Genomic DNA, 17,142 nt, shown 5'->3' on the forward strand with positions numbered 1-17,142 from the left:
TAAAAAATTCTTGCTAAATACTGAAGCAAACTAACATCATGAGGCAGCTAGTAAAAATGGACAGTAACTTCTCTGTGTTCCTTTTATTTGTTAACAAGATGTAAATGAGCCAAAAGTACTACTTCAAGATTTGGCCAGCCAGATTAAAACAAAAAAACCCTTGTTTTAAATTTTTAAGCAAAGATTCCTGAAATGTGAAGGGAGTCAGGGCCTATCCTTGTTGTTCAACAAATGTAAAAAATTAGACTTTTTTTGTTTAAAAAACAAAACACAAACACCTTGATTGTATTAGACAGAGTAGGTAAATAAAGTGCAGTGAAGTCACGCTGTGCTGATTAAAGAGGTTAAAAAGTTTATTTAGGAACTACATAGCTTGATAAAATAGCTGGCCACTTGTTGGGCTGGGGATCCTTTGGGGTCCCCCCTCCAGTTTTCTTGGCTCCACCTACAAAGAAGATAAAGATATATTACTCCTGGGTAAAGAAATGTTATTACACCTACCTTTAGATAACAGTTGGCTGTGACGAACGGGGGATCCTTCAGGGTTCCTCTGGCTCTCCTCTGGCTTCACCTAGAAAAGAGAAAAACAAAGCAAGAAGGTATTAATTTTGACTAAAGCAACGAGATTGTGACCCACGTACTTACTGAATTGGCAGTTACGTGGGAGTATTCAGTGCCAGTATAGCCATTCAGAAACTGAAGAATGGATGCCCATTCATTTAAGAGACTTATGAACTGGCACTGAAGGTCCTTTGCTGAGAGAAATGGGCTATTTTGAATGTTTTGAAAATTCATGAGTCTTATACATATTTCCTTCTCAGACAGAAGAGTGGATTATTATATTGATATGTGAATTGTATTTATTGTATTTATGACTTATTAATTGTATTTATTGCACTTAGCACTTTGCACATAGAGAGATCAATTTATTTGTTAGAGATATTAATGTTGGATAGTTTTTCATTTATCCCCAAGTGTGGTTTCCATTCAGGGCTGTTGGTCTCTAATTGCAGCAGTGTGTGCCTGGGCCCGAAACCCTGTTAGGCAGAGTAGGTAAATAACTCAGTGAACTCACACTGTGCTGATTAAAGAGGTTAAAAAGTTTATTTAGGAACTACAAGGAGAGAGATAGAAATAGGTCCTCACTATCTGACTACATCTTAGAGAAGAGAGGAGGATCAGAAGAAGCAGGATATTGCCGCGTTTAGCCTAACAGGAGACAAGACAGGGAAATGACCCTGTGTCGAAGGCTCTTCTTCCCTTCTTCCATCCTTGTTGCTGCTGTACACCAGACGTTGCAATTTCCAAAAGATTGAGCTAGGGGGGAAAGGAGGATATACATGCGAGAGCACATACATGTAGGTAGGTGAGGATCCATATTTGCAGGCAGCTGTGTGTGCACACAAATGCACAGTCAAATATTTCCTTTATCCAGTTTACAGAAAATTGTGTTGTTTATACCGTCAGCAAATCAGCAATTGCTTTGGGGAGGATGAGTAGGTACATACTCCAACTCTTCCGATGTACTCAGGTTAGTTCATGGGTCCTGATACTTGTCCCTGACAAATCAGTGTTTTGAATTATCTTGCCCTCAGCCACCTCTCTGGATAATGAATGTTGCTAAAAGTAACTACTTGATAGCAAGTGCAACTATTAACTATTACCATTGCCCAAAGAGATATCCCCTCCAGAAGATACTAATATTTCCTTAATAGTAATGCACTGCTGCTGCTACTATGTAGCATTATGCAGAAAAAGGATGTGAAACTCCTGATTCAAACCTTTCATATACATTATTTCAATAAAAATTAGAGCTACTTGATCAATCAAAATACTAGAGCAGAGAGTTAGAGAAGAGTGTGATGTTAATGGGCTTAGAAGGGTGTAACTGTGCTTAGGGTTGCAAGGTTACTTTACTGACATTATTTAATTAACAATGAATGGACCCTGGACTGCCACTTAATAGCATAATATAAGCCCTGTTCACGTTACAGTAAATACATATTCAATTCATGTACATTATACACTTGATTTTCTTTATATGTGCATCGAGTAATTCTCATGCTACATTCAACACATGTACAATTGAATGTAGAGCAGCAATGCCCTCCCACCCTCAGCCTCTGTAGCCCACTGCTGCTCAGGGGGTGGGAAATGGTGTCCCGCAATCCTAGCTGAACATGTGATTTATTTATCCAAGTACTGGTCCCTGGTTTCATTCGTAATGCGTGTTGTTTCTTTTTTACAGACACACCTATATAAAGGGTGTATTCACTTTAACATGTGAACAGGGTTACAGCTTCTCACCTTTCACTTGGACTGATAGCAGTAGGCTTAATTTCATCGTATATGATATGGATCCACTTTTTAAAAAGCCAATAGTTAAACAGTCTATTTTTCTCCTTGCTTCAGTATTATCAGTCAATAACATCCAGTTTTTCCTGGAGTGAGCTTCAGTTTGTTTGACTTCATCCAGCCCATTACTGCCTCTAGACATCAGTTCAGGAAGTCAACTGTTGCAAGTTTCTCTACACAAGACTACCCTTCCCAGCTACGATTGCATCTCCTGACATGTGTTCTTCACATGTCAGGAGATGCAATCGTAGCTGGGAAGGGTAGTTTTAACAGACAGAGCTGGTGGCAGGACAAAGGCTTTGCTATACTCTGGAACTGTGTGAAAAGCCTATGAAGTGCCAGAAGGGAAACTTCAGCCCATTATTTCTTTATTTTATTTTATTTTATTCAGCTTATACCCTGCCCTTCCCACAAGTGGGCTCAGGGCAGCTTACAACAAGAACGTACAATTAAAAACATCATAACAACATAAAAAAAACAATTTTAACATCTAAAATCCAGGTGCCTCTAAACAATATCGGGCTGCTCCAAAACTTCTATAAAACCACCAGACCGCCATGATAAAGGCCCAGGGCAGTTGCAGAGGGGGCATGGCAGTCAGAAGAAGGGACAAGATGCTGGCTCCTAGTCAAAGGCCTGGTGTAGCATCTCCATCTTGCAGGCCCTGTGGAACTGCAAAAGGCATGGCCCAGATCTCCATTGGGAGAGCATGCCACCAGGCCGGGGCTGAAAAGGCCCTGGCCCTAGTTGAAGGCAGCCGAATATCCCTCAGGCCAGGGACCACCAGAAGCTGTTTATCCACAGAGTGCAAGGCCCTGTGGGGGATATTATAACCTCTCCAGGTCCAAGCCCAGCTTTGGAAGGCAGCTCCAACCCATTTCCATTCCTCACTGCTTGTGATCCCACACAGTTTAAGACTAGAGAGGTGGAATTGACAGAGCAGAGGCAAAGATGAAATTAACAATAGCTCTGAGGAGCAATCTCTACCAGCTCTGTCTTTTTAAACTACCCTAGTGTAGAGAGGTGAAATTGACAGAGCCTTTTTGAACTACGCTTCCCAGCTAACATTGTGTCTCCCTGCACTCTTTGATGACGAGGATGACCACTACTACCACATGCCAATAAAGTGGGGAGAGGCTATGACTCAACGGCTGATTACATGTTTTCCATCTCCAGTTTTTAAATATTTCAGGTAGCAGGTTGGAAAAAACCATCCTTTACCTGAGAGCTGCAGCCCATCACAACAGAAAGTAGTTAGGTAGATGGATCCTTAGATTAACTCTGTATGAGGCAGCTTCACGTGTACATCTCAGTGTGCTTTCTCATGCAAGAAGAGTTATGAAACTAATGTACAACCTTACTTTAAAATGTTAACAAGTTATGTGTTAAGGGATTTAACTTTAAAAACAAGAAAGCCACTGCTTAACATCAGTAAATGGATTTGCAAAAACAGATTTCCCCCAGCATATTTCACACATATATAGGAAGAGCCCCCATACTGTTCTTTAATCTGACCATTAAAAGGTTTAACCTCTACATTAAATACTCTGAAGGTTTTAGTGAATGGGCTTCACATTAGTACATGTAATACTAAATTTATTTTACTATATGACATCTGCAACCACAGTTCAGCTTACCTGCTTTTGTCACTTAGTAATAGCTGAATTCTTGGTCACAATTTTTTTTATGGTGGTGGTAAATGTTCAACCACTGATTTCCTTACATTACCACTATAGTCCAGATGAAAAGAATGTCAGTTTCATAGAATCATATTTCAAAAACTGTCCATTTCTTTGAAGTAGATTAATTTTGGGTAAGTTTCTCCGCATCAAATACTTTGCAAATGTGAAGGTGAAGTATCCTTGGGGGGACAGCTCAACTTTTAAGTGAGATATGTTCTTTGGCTGTGTTTCACAAACCTCTGAAATATACCCTCTTCCTAAATTCAGATATCTATCATTCTTATTTACTAAAATCCATCCTAATTTATTGGTGCTGGTCCTTGGGAAATCACTGATCAAAATTACACAGGCACTGTAAAGTACAGAAAAATGTGAAGGCTGTTGTGAATCATGCTTCCAGCATGGCCATTGATTCAGAAACTAAAAGCATTTTAAACTGCCTTTCTGTTCTTCACACATCAGAAATCTGACGCTTGTGCATTTAGAATCACCCTTCTGTTTTTTTACACATACACATGCAATGTGGGAGAAAGGCTAAAAGCATTTCAAGTGGCATACTAATTAAGACAGTGTTCTATCCCAATTTTACCCTGGGGGGGGGGAGATTTTTTTTTCTTACTGAGCAGAGGTCAACGTAACCATGCCTTAGCAATTCTGACTACAGGTGGAGGAGAGGGGAAATCACATTTTGAATGTATAAATATCTCTCTGTATATAGAAAACTAGCACAAATAGAGTGGCTGAGGCTACAGCCTATCTCCGTGATATTCTACATTTTACTTGCAAGGAATTCCTGTTCGTGTGGAAGAATGATATTCTCTGAAGGGGTACAGTCAGTTCTGCTGCCTCAGGATTCCATCTCTTCATTTCACTGCATGTTATAGGACTTTTAACAGAAAACTCGGGCCTTCTCCATTTTTCACGTAGAGAGCTAAATCTCTTACACGTAGACCAGGCCTAACCTCCATTAAAATGAAGTTTATTTGTTTTTACTGAAGGCTGTACCATAACATTAAAATCAGTAGGATTTATTCCATATATATTTAAGAACAGAGCATTGGGATTCATGTTCATGTCCAACAGACTGAAGACATTTTAATACCCTTTCACTATCATTTGAGGAGTACAAGAGCCCACAGATTTCAGCAGAAGAGGTTTACTCACGTTCTTTTCCCAGTGAAATCAGTAGGACGGAAAGGCTATCTTTTTTTGGCAAGAGTTTGCTCCAAAGGTTATTGACAATTTGTTGCAAATCTAAGGGGAATACTTTTCCCCCCAGTTCTTTCCATTCTGAAAATAATGTGACATGGGCAATTTGGCATAGACTGGATGCCTGCAGTGAATAAATTCGTTAGTTCAAACCAATGTTTGAAATTCAGCTTTAGAGACTATATATAGTAATAGTAGCAGCAACCTCCAAACCTCCCTTGCCTACCCACTTCCTCCCAACCTTCCTATGCTTTGGTCTAATACAAAGTTTTGTTCTAGTCTGACTTCCACTTTGGTGCTTCCTTTTCACACCTGTTTTTTTATCTCACAACCTAGTTTGTCCCTTCAGCATTCCTATATCTACCTCTCCATGTATACAGGAGCCTTTCACAACCAGAGCCTCTTCTTCCAGTCCCATTAAACCTGTCCTCTGCTTTCTCTCTTCCAGCTTTCTTCATAATGCCCCTATCCCCTCACATTCCCATTTATCAGTCAATCACTTATTCTGTATTTCTCCAGCAGCACTGCTGTGGAATTCCTGCCCCTTAGGTTCTGAACCTCCATCCTCTTTCCTAGAAACTACTTCTGCCTGTTTGGTCTGCCTGTCCTTTCTCCAAGATACTCCCCTCCTCCTTTCTACCCTCACAACAATCCCGTGGGGTAGACCTGTCCAAAAAAGTAAGTTTCATGGCTGAGTAGAGATGTGTACCCAGCTCTCCCACTGTCCTAGTCTAACACTTTAAGCACGATACACACTGATGGTAAGCTTGTGTGAAACTGGAATCCCAGACAAGCTTTTGACTGTTCAAGTGTGCAGTTCTGAGTTATTTCATGGAGCAGCCCAGATAACACTTCCTTGAGGCAGTATTTGTGTTGCAAGAAACATTTTCCCAGCCCTCCAAATATATATTATTTAGCTGTGAGGAAAACACAGCTAGTTTACCCCCAGCAAGCACAACTAGCTTTTGGACTGTACCCATGGTTTCCATAACCATGAGCTGATATCGAAGAATACGAGCAGTTAACACGCCAGAAGCATCTCTCTTGGAATGCAGGACATCACCAGGATTTTCAAGGCTACTTAAGGCAAATCATAGAAGCAGGGCACAAATCATGATTGATTGGCACAGCGGTTAACAGCCTTTTTGCTGCATTAAGAATGCATCATACATGTAGCAGCATGTGTGAAACAGTGGCACAAGCTAACTACATTAAATAAAACACCCCTCCTCCTTAGATTTTTTTTCACAAATAATATTTAAATCAGTTTCAACATTTCCACATATGTAATTCAATGTAAAACCTGAATTGCCTAAAAACATGCTCTGTATTTAAGAACTGCTGTTCCACTTTCTCTTTCACATTATCCATAGACACAACTTCTGGCCTCCAAACCACTTTTAGCATCACAAGTAGGGATATAAGTTACAAAATTCCTGATCTGAAAATATAGATAAAAATAATTGGTTTGGATCATTAACATGATTTTCCATAATGGTAATATAAATTTGGAATTCTTGGGAATTACAAAAACTCCTCTACAAAAAAATCTGTTGTGTTTTTTTCCTGTTCTGGAGCTTGCCAGCAATAGAGAAGCCACTTGTGCTTTTCTTTGATTTTCCACATTTCTGAGGCAGTGGCCAAGAAGGGAGGTTTCTGCCGGCTCAAGTCAGGCCCAGGGCCCAGTGGAGCTGCGAGTCTAGCTGGCTCCTTCTTCCTGCCCTCCTTTGCAGGGATGGGGCCATTTCCCCCTCTGCATGCAGGATGGCTGGGGAGACCTTGTTCAGGGGCCCATAGAATCAGACCCCTTGGTTCAATTCACTTGCTCAGGGGTTCTTTAGTGGACAGGTAGCACTACTGCTGCTGCAATTTGGGGATCATTTGGTTGAAAATCCCCCAATCCAGCCCCCCTGGAAAAAATATCCCATAGGAAATAATGGTAGAGCTGAAGTCCTCCTTTCCCTCTCCTATCTGGAAGCAGAGCACTTTTTTTTTTGCAGCTTTCATGCTTGAAGGCACCATGTTCAGGGGTCCAAGTTGCTTGAAACTTGGAGAGTCTTTAGTGGACAGGCAGCACTAGCTCCCCTGCAATTCTGATGCTATTTGATTGGAAAACCAAGAAAACTAACAACAGGCCACAACAAGGAAGGATGTCATGTGCAGTTTCCAGTGGAAAGGTTTTTTAAAAAAGTATTATCGGTCAGTAACTGTAAGAGTAGGAAAATGAAATGAACGCAGACCGGGTTCTTTTTTTTAGAATGTCGGTGGCTGCCGGCTGGCACTCTCCTGCTAAGCTGCTGCTTGGCCACCATTTTAAGAATCAGTAGAGAGAACTGCACCTGCTCAAAGAGGCACCTAGTTTGAGAGTTTGTAAAATCTAACCCTTTGTTCAATCCCCCCTCCCCAAAAATCCAGAACCAGAATTATAACAGCTTTTTTCGATGTACACCCCTAATCACAAATGAAAACACGTGGAGAATAGTGTTGCTAACTGCTTGGAGAAAAAAAATGTCCCACCCCTTTAACAGAGGCTTAATGTGTGGGAATGGACAGGTGAATCTTTTTCCTGCCATGGAGGTAAATAACATCACCTGGTGTATAATACCCCATGAAGTTGCTATTAAAGTGTCAGGATTATTTTTTCCTCTGGGCAGCTGGCAACACAAATTAGAGCAGGCATCATCTCAAAAGAGGCATTCCCTCCCATGGGACTAAGGAGTAACACCTCTTCTAAGATGATACCTGCCATGCATGAATTTATAAGTACGTATATTAAAAATGATATTTAAAAAAAAATCTGCTGCCTGATTCATCACTGACACCTTTTTAATCAATAAAAATCAATTAATCTAATTGGGTAACAAACTAAGGATGCAATCCTAAACACACTTCCTAGGGATTACATTGACTTGACTGGGAATTACTTCTGAGTATACATATTTAAGATTGCATTGTAATTTGTTGTAGTTTTCAGTATTTTTGCACTGTTTTTGTTTAAATATTTTGTAAGTCACTGAAAGAGCCTTTGGGGAGGCATTGCAGGATATGAATAAATGTGTTCCTCCCCTCTCCTCATTGTCTTCACCATTGTAATTTAGAGTATGAAGCTTCTTCAGGCTTGTATATCTATGGCACGGTGTAACATAAATAAATAAGCCAGCAGTAAGCAAAAGTTAACATTATTATGAACACTTAGAGCTCAGGTGACTGCTACTGTTTCACTGGGTAAATGGTGAACTTTATTTATTTATTTATTTCTACCTACAAAGTCCTGAGATGAAACAGACTTCTTCCCAAGCGAGCAGCATAAATGATATCTTTTGACGTACACTGTCCTCTAGTGGTTTCTCCTAAGCTGTATGCTAAATTGTGGTAAACAGATAGAAGTGCCTTGAATACATAGGCCATCGTCACACGGGCTTTTATTTAGCACTAAAATGGCGCTATTTCCCGGCAAACACCCACCTTATTCCAACACTGTAGCGATTTTCTCTCTTCTGCTTTGTGCTTGATAGTCACGCTATTTTGTGCCTCAGTGTGAATGTCTCACATCGATGTATTTTGCCTCGCAATGTCCTATGCCCTCCCTTCAATCCCAGAATCCATTTCTTCCTGCGACTCCCCTTTTTAAAATTTTATTATGTCCTTATAACGCCATAACGACATAACACAATGCAAACTTTCTGCTGAAGTAAAAATGACTCAATCGCCATGGCAGAGTCTTCAGCGATGGGGATCACGTCAGACAGGGAGTTTTCTGTGGGCAAAGGGCTATTTATATAATTTCAAAGTTGGAAAAACAAAAGGGTCGTAATGTTTTGCTCTAACGGAATGTTTATATGCTGTTATTCTGTTATAGCGGAATTAAATGCCAGAATAATTTTTTTTAAAAGGGGGAGGAGCTGCTTCTGCGCGGTTAGAGAGAACAGAACAGAGTGCTTCGGTGTGGACAGCTGGTGGCGCAAAGAGCCGTTAGGTGACCCAAAGAAACATTACAGATAACAGGTAGGACGCTATATGCTGTAAATTTAACGGAAGAGATGCCCGTGTGACGACAGCCATAATGTGCTTGGAATGGAAAATTCTCATTTAATATTCAAATTTATATCCAAGGCAGCAGCAAAGGAAACATTCAACACACACTTGAATGAGAATAGGTCCTAATTAATCCTCATGGACTCTACAATCCTAGCTAGATTATTGGATATTTTAAATCAGATTTTGATTGTCACACAATAAAAGAACAAGGCCAACACTTTGCATCTGATAAACCTAAGCCAGTACATTCTCATGTATATTTGACCTGTACAACATTGCACTGGGCCAGGCACATTTTTACATTGAACTGCAGTAGAAACAGCAGCAGGAGTAACATGGGTACAGGGGTCTACTGCCAGCAGCAATGTTATCAGGGCTGTGCTATATGCTACACTACACAGTTCATCTTAAATGAGAAACCATTTTGTTGTCCTACTTTTGGTTCAGGTGAATGTGTGTTCACATTCAGGTTCAGTGAATACGTAAGCCTCCATAAATGCTGTTCAGATACCTTTAAATATTGTTTGGAAACTGATGGTAGTTTAAAGACTGGTAGTGGTTGTAGAAATCAAAAGTTATGGAATTTGGAAGCCCACTTCTTAACAGAAATGAGCCAGATGGAACATCAGCCATTTCCACACGGCTTACCTTCCCTTGGAACGACCCGGAACATTGCGCAAAAAACGCAGAAGATTGCGTTTACTTGCATGAGATTTGCGCAACGTCGCGCAAATCTCTCACAAGAAAACGTGATCTTCCGCGTTTTTTGCACGATGTTCCAGGTTGTTCCGAGGGAAGGTAAGCCGTGTGGAAACAGCCACCTATTACACAGGGTGGGACCATGGCAGAGTCAGTGGTAGCGCATTTGCTTGGCAAGCCAAAGGTCCAAGATGTAATTCCTGGCCTCTCCTGTTAGTAAGTGAAATGAAAGACTTCTGCTTGAGATCCCGGAGAACTACTGTTAGTCAAGGTTAACAATAGTTTCTTTGACAAACCAATGATCTGACATAAAAAAGCTTAAATAAGGCACCATGGTTCAATGGTAAAGCATCTACTTTGCATGCAAATGGTCCCTGGTTCAGCCCCTAACATTTCAGGTGAAAAAGGATCAGGTAATTTTTATTTATTTATGACATTTCTATTCTGCCTTTCTACCCAACTCAGGGTCCCCAAGGCAGCAAACATTTCTAATATAATGACAGCATTTAAAATTTAAAAACATATAAAGTATTTAAAACACATAAAACATATAAACAAATTAGGAGATAAACAGGAAGTAGGACTGTTAAGAGTTAGCCAAACAAAACAAGAAAATCTTCACTCATTGGCAGAAGACAACAACAGAGGAAGACAGAGGAATCTCCCTGGGGACGGGGTTCCAAAGTTTTGGCATCATGACCAAGATGGCCCATTCTCAGATTGTCAGCCATCTAACCTCAGAGTGGTGGGGGCACCCAAAGAGGCCTCTGAAGATGATGGGAATTTTGGGGTAGATTCATATGGGAGTAGGCAGTCCTTAAGGTATGCTGGCTTCAAGACATGTATGGGTTTAAAGGTCAATACCAGCATCTTAAACTGGGCCTAGAAGCAAACTGGGAGGCAGTGTAGATGGGACAAGATTAGTCCCTACAACTCACTTCAGTCAGCATTCTGGTAGCAGCATTCTATATGTTCCAGACAGTTTTCAAGGACGGTCCTACACAGAGGTCATAGAAGTAGTCTAATCTAGATGTGGCATGTTACGGCATGTGCCATGGTGGCAAGATATTTTTTGCACAAGAATGGCTGCAGCTAGCTCACTAGCCAAAGCTGTTGAAAGGTGCCCCAGGCTACCGCTGCTTCCTATTTTTGAACAGGAGGCCAGGGTCCAGCAGCATCCTCAAGCTACAAACCTGCTTCTTTAGGAGGAGTACAATGTCATCCAGAACAAGAGATATCTCAGTTCCTGAGTTAAACCTTCCTCTAGGATTGAGTAATGTGAAAGACCTCTACCTGACACACTGAGAGCCATTGCCAATCAGAGTAGCCAGTACTTAGGGTACAGATAGATAGGGTTGATAGACAGAGTTGCCAATTATCTGAAGGAAAAATATTCTGACTCTTTAATAGAGGCTTAATGGGATGTTACTTACCACCATGCCATGAAAAGCTTCGACTGCCCATTTCCACATATTAAGCCTCTATTAAAGGCACAGGGCACATTTTCAGTTGGCAGCCCTCTTGTGTGATAGTAAATTCCAACAGATTAAAGAAAACTAAATGCAGTGAGTTCATGGCAGCTTGATATCAAAATATAATGCAAGAGACCTTCTTGCTAGAACTAACCCTACAGCACTGCAAGTTAAATTCCATGAGATTCTGTCCCAAGGCAAAGTCAAAAAGGAGAAGGTACAAGTTGGGTGACAGGTGAATAATTTTTATGAGGGATAAGGGCTCAGACTGTCTGAGGTGGTTTTACCTGAGTTTTTCTAAAGATGAAGGACACCCTCAGCATATTGGGTGTAAATAGGAAGGGGTTTGGGGGTCAGTAAAGTCTGTAGCAGCAAAAATAAAAAGGAGCTATGACTTTTGTATGAATTTTCCCTGTGCAGGCATTTTATATGTAAGGGTGTTTTAACAGGGAGTTGATATTCTGTCTGTAACACTGGGGCCATCTCTTATTTTCCAGTAATTGAGAGGTGGAGTGAACACCAAATGGGAAATGTTTAGCTGCTTGGATAAGACTTGAATTCCACAATAACAGTTGGTGTTAAGTGTGGATTGTTTCCAGTGGGAAAGATCACCAAAGGAATTGGCAGAGCAGATGTTCCCCACTCCTCCCCTAGCAGCCTGTTATTCCCCCCCCCAAATCCTCTCTGACATTATTTCAGCTGATGCCCCTTTGTCACTGTTGTGCCTTGTAATGTACTCAATTTTCTTTTGAGGCTGTCCTGATATTCACAAAAAATTCTGGGGATAAACTGCAGGGAAAAAGAAGGCGGGGAAAGATGTGCTATGCCAACTCCTTGTTATGTTGGATCCAAACCAGTAACCAGCTCAGGCCAAGGTTTGGAATAAAATGCATGTTATTTTCCTCTTCCTTTGTAGATTAGACAGCCTGGTGGTGGTTGTGGAAGCTATCTTCCACAGCCCATTTTGAAATCATGTATTTTATATTAATAGTGGATTTATAAGATAACTTACTTGGATTTCTTTTTCTTCCTGATTTGTGGAACTGCTGTGTAGACTTAGATATGTGGGTATATGTTAAGGGCAGACTTAGAGGGAAAATGGACTGGAAAGCGCCCCCCCCCCTCCAGCCTTCCTTACTCTGTCTCCCAAAGGGGGGGGGAGGAAGAGGCATTCTGCCTACTCCACCCTTGTTGTGTCCTGCCCATCCAAAGGAAGGAAAGAGGGAGAGGTGAGGGAAGAACAGGTGCAAGGCTTAAGCTGGCTGGGCACAGCCCCCATCCCCCACCACAGGAGGCTCAGGTGGGCAGGGTGTAGCCTCCCACCTCCACCATTCTGCAACAGGGCTGGCCTGGTCCAACTCAGGTAGCCCAAGACCATCTGCTCACCAAGAAAAGTCCCAGTGCCCATAATGATCAGTCCATCCCTAGTATATGTTTATATTATTTGAATTCATTATAAGAATATATATTCAGAAGATTATTCCAGAGGAACTGAATTTCTCTTTGTTGCCTGAAATAAAGTGTGTTGTGAGGTGAAAGGCTATTTAACTCTTCCCTCCCCCTCCCCCACACTATTACCCACCTAAAATTGCCACCACCCTCCAAGCAGCTTTTATCTTCACTGGGGAAAGTATACAGGAAATGTTTTGGGGGGCTTTTTTTGCCAAGCATAAGTAAAAAAGCAGTTTGAGGACCAGGGTTGCCAGTTGCAGCGCGCGGATCTAGGGTTGCCTGTGCCCGGGGCAACCCTCAGCTGGCCACCTCAATCCGGCCCTGGCCAGTTGCCAGGTTAAAAAAAAACACATTGTGAACTTTTAATAGAGGCTTACATTGTGGAAATGGGAAGCTGAATTTCATCATGGTGTGGAGATAAAGAACATCCCATTAAGCCTCTATTAAAGGATCTGGATACTTTTTATCCAGGCAGCTGGCAACCCTTTTTAGCAGTGATAGTAGAAATTGGGGGGAAGGGGTTAAACAGTTCACTTCCCCATTTTCTGTTGTTGTTCTTCTTTAAATAGTAGCACACTATTATGCATTCTGATTTTTAATTTGAAAAATAAACACAGAACATTATGAAATGCCTCTTAAATGAGTCCTCCTAGTCAGTCTCCTTGCCCTTTACTCCTACAAACATGTAACTAGTGGTGTCCCTCTCCTTTCCAAACTAGCCAACTTTAGGATAGAAAATTTCTGGCAATTTAGGGGTGGAACCTGGGGAGGACACAGTTTGGGGAGAGGAGGGAGCTCCGCAGGAATGTGATTCCATAAAGTCTATCTCCCCACGCTGCATTTCCTCCAGGGGAATTGATCTCTGTAGTCTGTAAAGATGGGCACGAACAGCAATACGAACTAAAAAAAGCCACGAACAGCCCAATCTGCTGTTTGCGAACAAGCTGTTTGTGAGGGCCCATTCTAAACGAACAGGTTTTCATTGCAAGCCTCATTCGTTGCTGTTCATTGCTGTTTGTCAAGCCAGTCTGGCACCTGCAATCAATTCCCTTGGCAACTTAGGCAGGGATTGTCTGAACCCTGTCTGAACTCCTGCTGTTGCCCTGGAAACCCCAATCTAAGCCCAATTTAGCTTGATAGGCAGGTCTTCCTTCCAAGTATGGACTGGAGCTCCAAATTTGTTACAAGAAGAAAAGACCAGCGGGGAGGGGGGCTCCCAGCTCTGGCTTTCGGGGAGAGACCGCTGCTGTTAGAGAGACAGTGTGAGTGCATTGGAGCTTGAATTTTCTGTGTGTATGGTGGGATAGGGATCTACCCCTTAAGGTTCCAGGGCTGCTGCCAGGCTCTGGGGCCAAGCTATTATTTATTATTGGTACCTTTCCTGCTGCCTGCTCAGGTAGGGTTTCTGGGACTGGCACGGTAGGGATCTTGATGGCTGGAGGAGAGCCTGCTGGCCCCCATGAACAACGAACAATGAACATGTTCGTGAACAGGATCATGTTCGTCAATGTTCGTTGTTCATTGTTCGTGGATGGCAACAAACAACGAACACCATGTTCAGGTTTTTTTCTGTTCGTGCCCATGTCTAGTCTGGAGATTAGCTCAGAGAGAACTCCAGGCTTCACCTGAAGGTTGGCAAACAGACTCCTCAGAAGCAATTTTTCTATTACACCTTTGGTTTAACCCAGCTGTAGTCAAGCCCAGGGCTCATTTGGAGCCAGAACGCACAGGAATGTCATTCCTGTAGGTCTAAAAAGAGGTCACATGGGTTTTGGCCCGACCCATTTGATTTCCTCCGAGTGCAGGCCGAGAGGTGCTGGGCTCCAAAGGAACAGTAAGCTGCTTGGATTCCTTCTGCTCTGCTCTTTTACTTTCATTTGTGACGGGGGAGGGGAGAGAAAATGAGTGAATGCCGAGTGGTGCTGTGCTCCAAAGGAATGCAAGCTGCTTGGATTCATTCTGCCCTGCTCTTTTACTTTCATTTGTGACCAGGGGGGTGGGGAGAGAGAGAGAATGCCGAGTGGTGCTGGGCTCCAAAGGAACAGTAAGCTGCTTGGATTCATTCTGCCCTGCTCTTTTACTTTCATTTGTGACTGGGGGGGGAGAGAAAATGAGTGCAAGCCGAGTGGTGCTGGGCTCCAAAGGAACGCAAGCTGCTTGGATTCATTCTGCTCTGCTCCTTTACTTTCATTTGTGACTGGTGGGGGGGGGAGAAAATGAGTGAGTGCAAGCCGAGTGGTGCTGAGCTCCAAAGGAACACAAGCTGCTTGGAATTCATGCTGCTTTATTTTCATTTGTGACTTGAGAGAGTGAGTGAGTGGGTGCAAGCAGGGCTGGCTCTCCAGAGGAGGATAAGCTGCTTTGAGTTCATTCTGCTTTAAGGAAATACGTGGAGACTTTTGCAGAAAGGGGCCTGAGGGGTGGATGTTGCCTTCTGACACACTTCCGGTGATGTCAGGGGGTGTGGCATATGCTAATGAGTTATGCTAATGAGTTCCTGTAGTTCTTTTTATAGGAAATGACCCCTGGTCAAGCCTAAATACGTTCAATTGCATCTTCTTGCAATCTTTCCTCCTGTTACCTTCTTTCTTTTCCCTTGTTTTCCATCTCCTTTCTCTGTTGACATCCCCAGTATCAACATTTAGATTGTAAACTCCTTGAATGCAGTGTCTTTTTTGAGCAGGGATGGGTTTATGAAACTCTGGAAAACACCATGTACAAAATAAACTGTGCATATATAAATAAATAATCACAGCCAGATCTTTGATCCATCTAGAAGCCTCATACCTTTTCCTCTGCTACAGTATTTTCATCTGACAACCAGTTGTTTCTCAGTTGCTTCAACTTCTGGAGTTATTATTGTTGGATGATTTAATATCTTGAATGGATAAAGCATGCAGATTTAGCAGCTGTACCTCTTAAAAGTTTCATTATTCAGTATTTTCTGACTCTGGATTCTGCATTAATTGTTAAGAACATTTCATCTCTTGAGAGTTATAAATCAAAAAGTGGCACTCATTTTTCCCCTTTTTTCAATTTACAGATATTGAACTTTTCAGCTAACCTGACATCATTCAGATCACAGGATGGTGAGTGTCTCATTTTATTCCACAAATGTGGATTTTTATCACCATGAGTCAGAGAAACAGAATTGCCTCTCTCCTCCCATAAACTGAGTGTAATCTATCTTCCTACATAGGATATTGCCATGGTAACCTTGGTAGAGTTACTGGGATGACCTAATAACATTAACTTAGCATTTTGAAGCAAAGATTGCTTCTAAAGGAACTTTGATTTGACACTTACCTACACTTTATACATGTTTTAACACTTGAGGTGTGATTTATTGACCAGCTATGCTGACGCAACCATCTGGACTTCAATTAATTTACTTTAAGAAGTAGTCTATTGACAACCTCTGTAATGTTTGAGTTCTTCAGTAGCCTAGTGCTATTTTAAGTTGGCAAAACTGAGAGGAACATTTTCACATCCAGACAAATCCTCCTCAGAACTTACCTTACAGATGAGGAAATCCTAATATCAGAAATAATAAATAAGTTACCATTCACAAGCTTCTGGCATTTATAAATTATAATGGTGGTCATATATCTCTGCATTGATTCATTTCTAGTATGAAAAAATACTGCAAGTGTCATCTGTGTATATTTTTACTCCTCAGTGCGTTTTGACATTTCTCAAGGGAAAAATTGCTTCAGAAATAAGTAAGGAAGTAGCTCATCCACTTGATAGAGTAATCTTCTGTTATATATCTTAGACTCTTAGCAGGCTAAAGCAACATAGCTGATCAAACAGATTACAGAGCTAGTCATTGGTTAAGGAACAAACTGGGCAAACAGTGCAGTCCTAAACAGTCCATTTGCTTTAATGGACTTGTGTGTTTGTTATGTATGCTGTCAAGTCACTTCTGATGACCCTATGAATGAAAGACATCCAAAAGTCCTATCATTAACAGCCTTGCTCAGGTCTTGCAAACTGAAGGATGTGGATTCCTTTACTGAGTCAAGACATCTCATGTTAGGTCTTCCTCTTTTCCTACTGCCTTAAACTTTCCTAGCATTGTTGTCTTTTCCAGTGGGTGTTGTTTTCTCATGATGTGACCAATGTATTATAGCCTCAGTTTAGTAATTTTAGCTCTAGGAGAATTCAGGCTTAATTTGTCTTTTTGGCTTTCAGTGGAATCTGTAAAACTCTCCTCCAACACCCACTTAAAATGA

The 17,142-nt window shown here is 41.6% G+C and overlaps 1 protein-coding gene across 1 annotated transcript in view; it reads right to left on the reverse strand.

Annotated features, from left to right (window-relative positions):
• Positions 1 to 528: 528 nt before the first annotated feature.
• ATF3 (activating transcription factor 3) overlaps positions 529 to 17,142 on the reverse strand; it is a 49,770-nt gene continuing 33,156 nt past the window's right edge. Inside the window, exon 5 of the transcript XR_008598418.1 lies at positions 529 to 571. The gene's annotated coding sequence lies outside the window, so the exon portion shown is untranslated. The remainder of the gene's footprint in view (positions 572 to 17,142) is intronic.

Source organism: Eublepharis macularius, chromosome 1, assembly GCF_028583425.1.
Source record: "Eublepharis macularius isolate TG4126 chromosome 1, MPM_Emac_v1.0, whole genome shotgun sequence".
NCBI classification, from domain to species: Eukaryota; Metazoa; Chordata; class Lepidosauria; order Squamata; family Eublepharidae; genus Eublepharis; species Eublepharis macularius.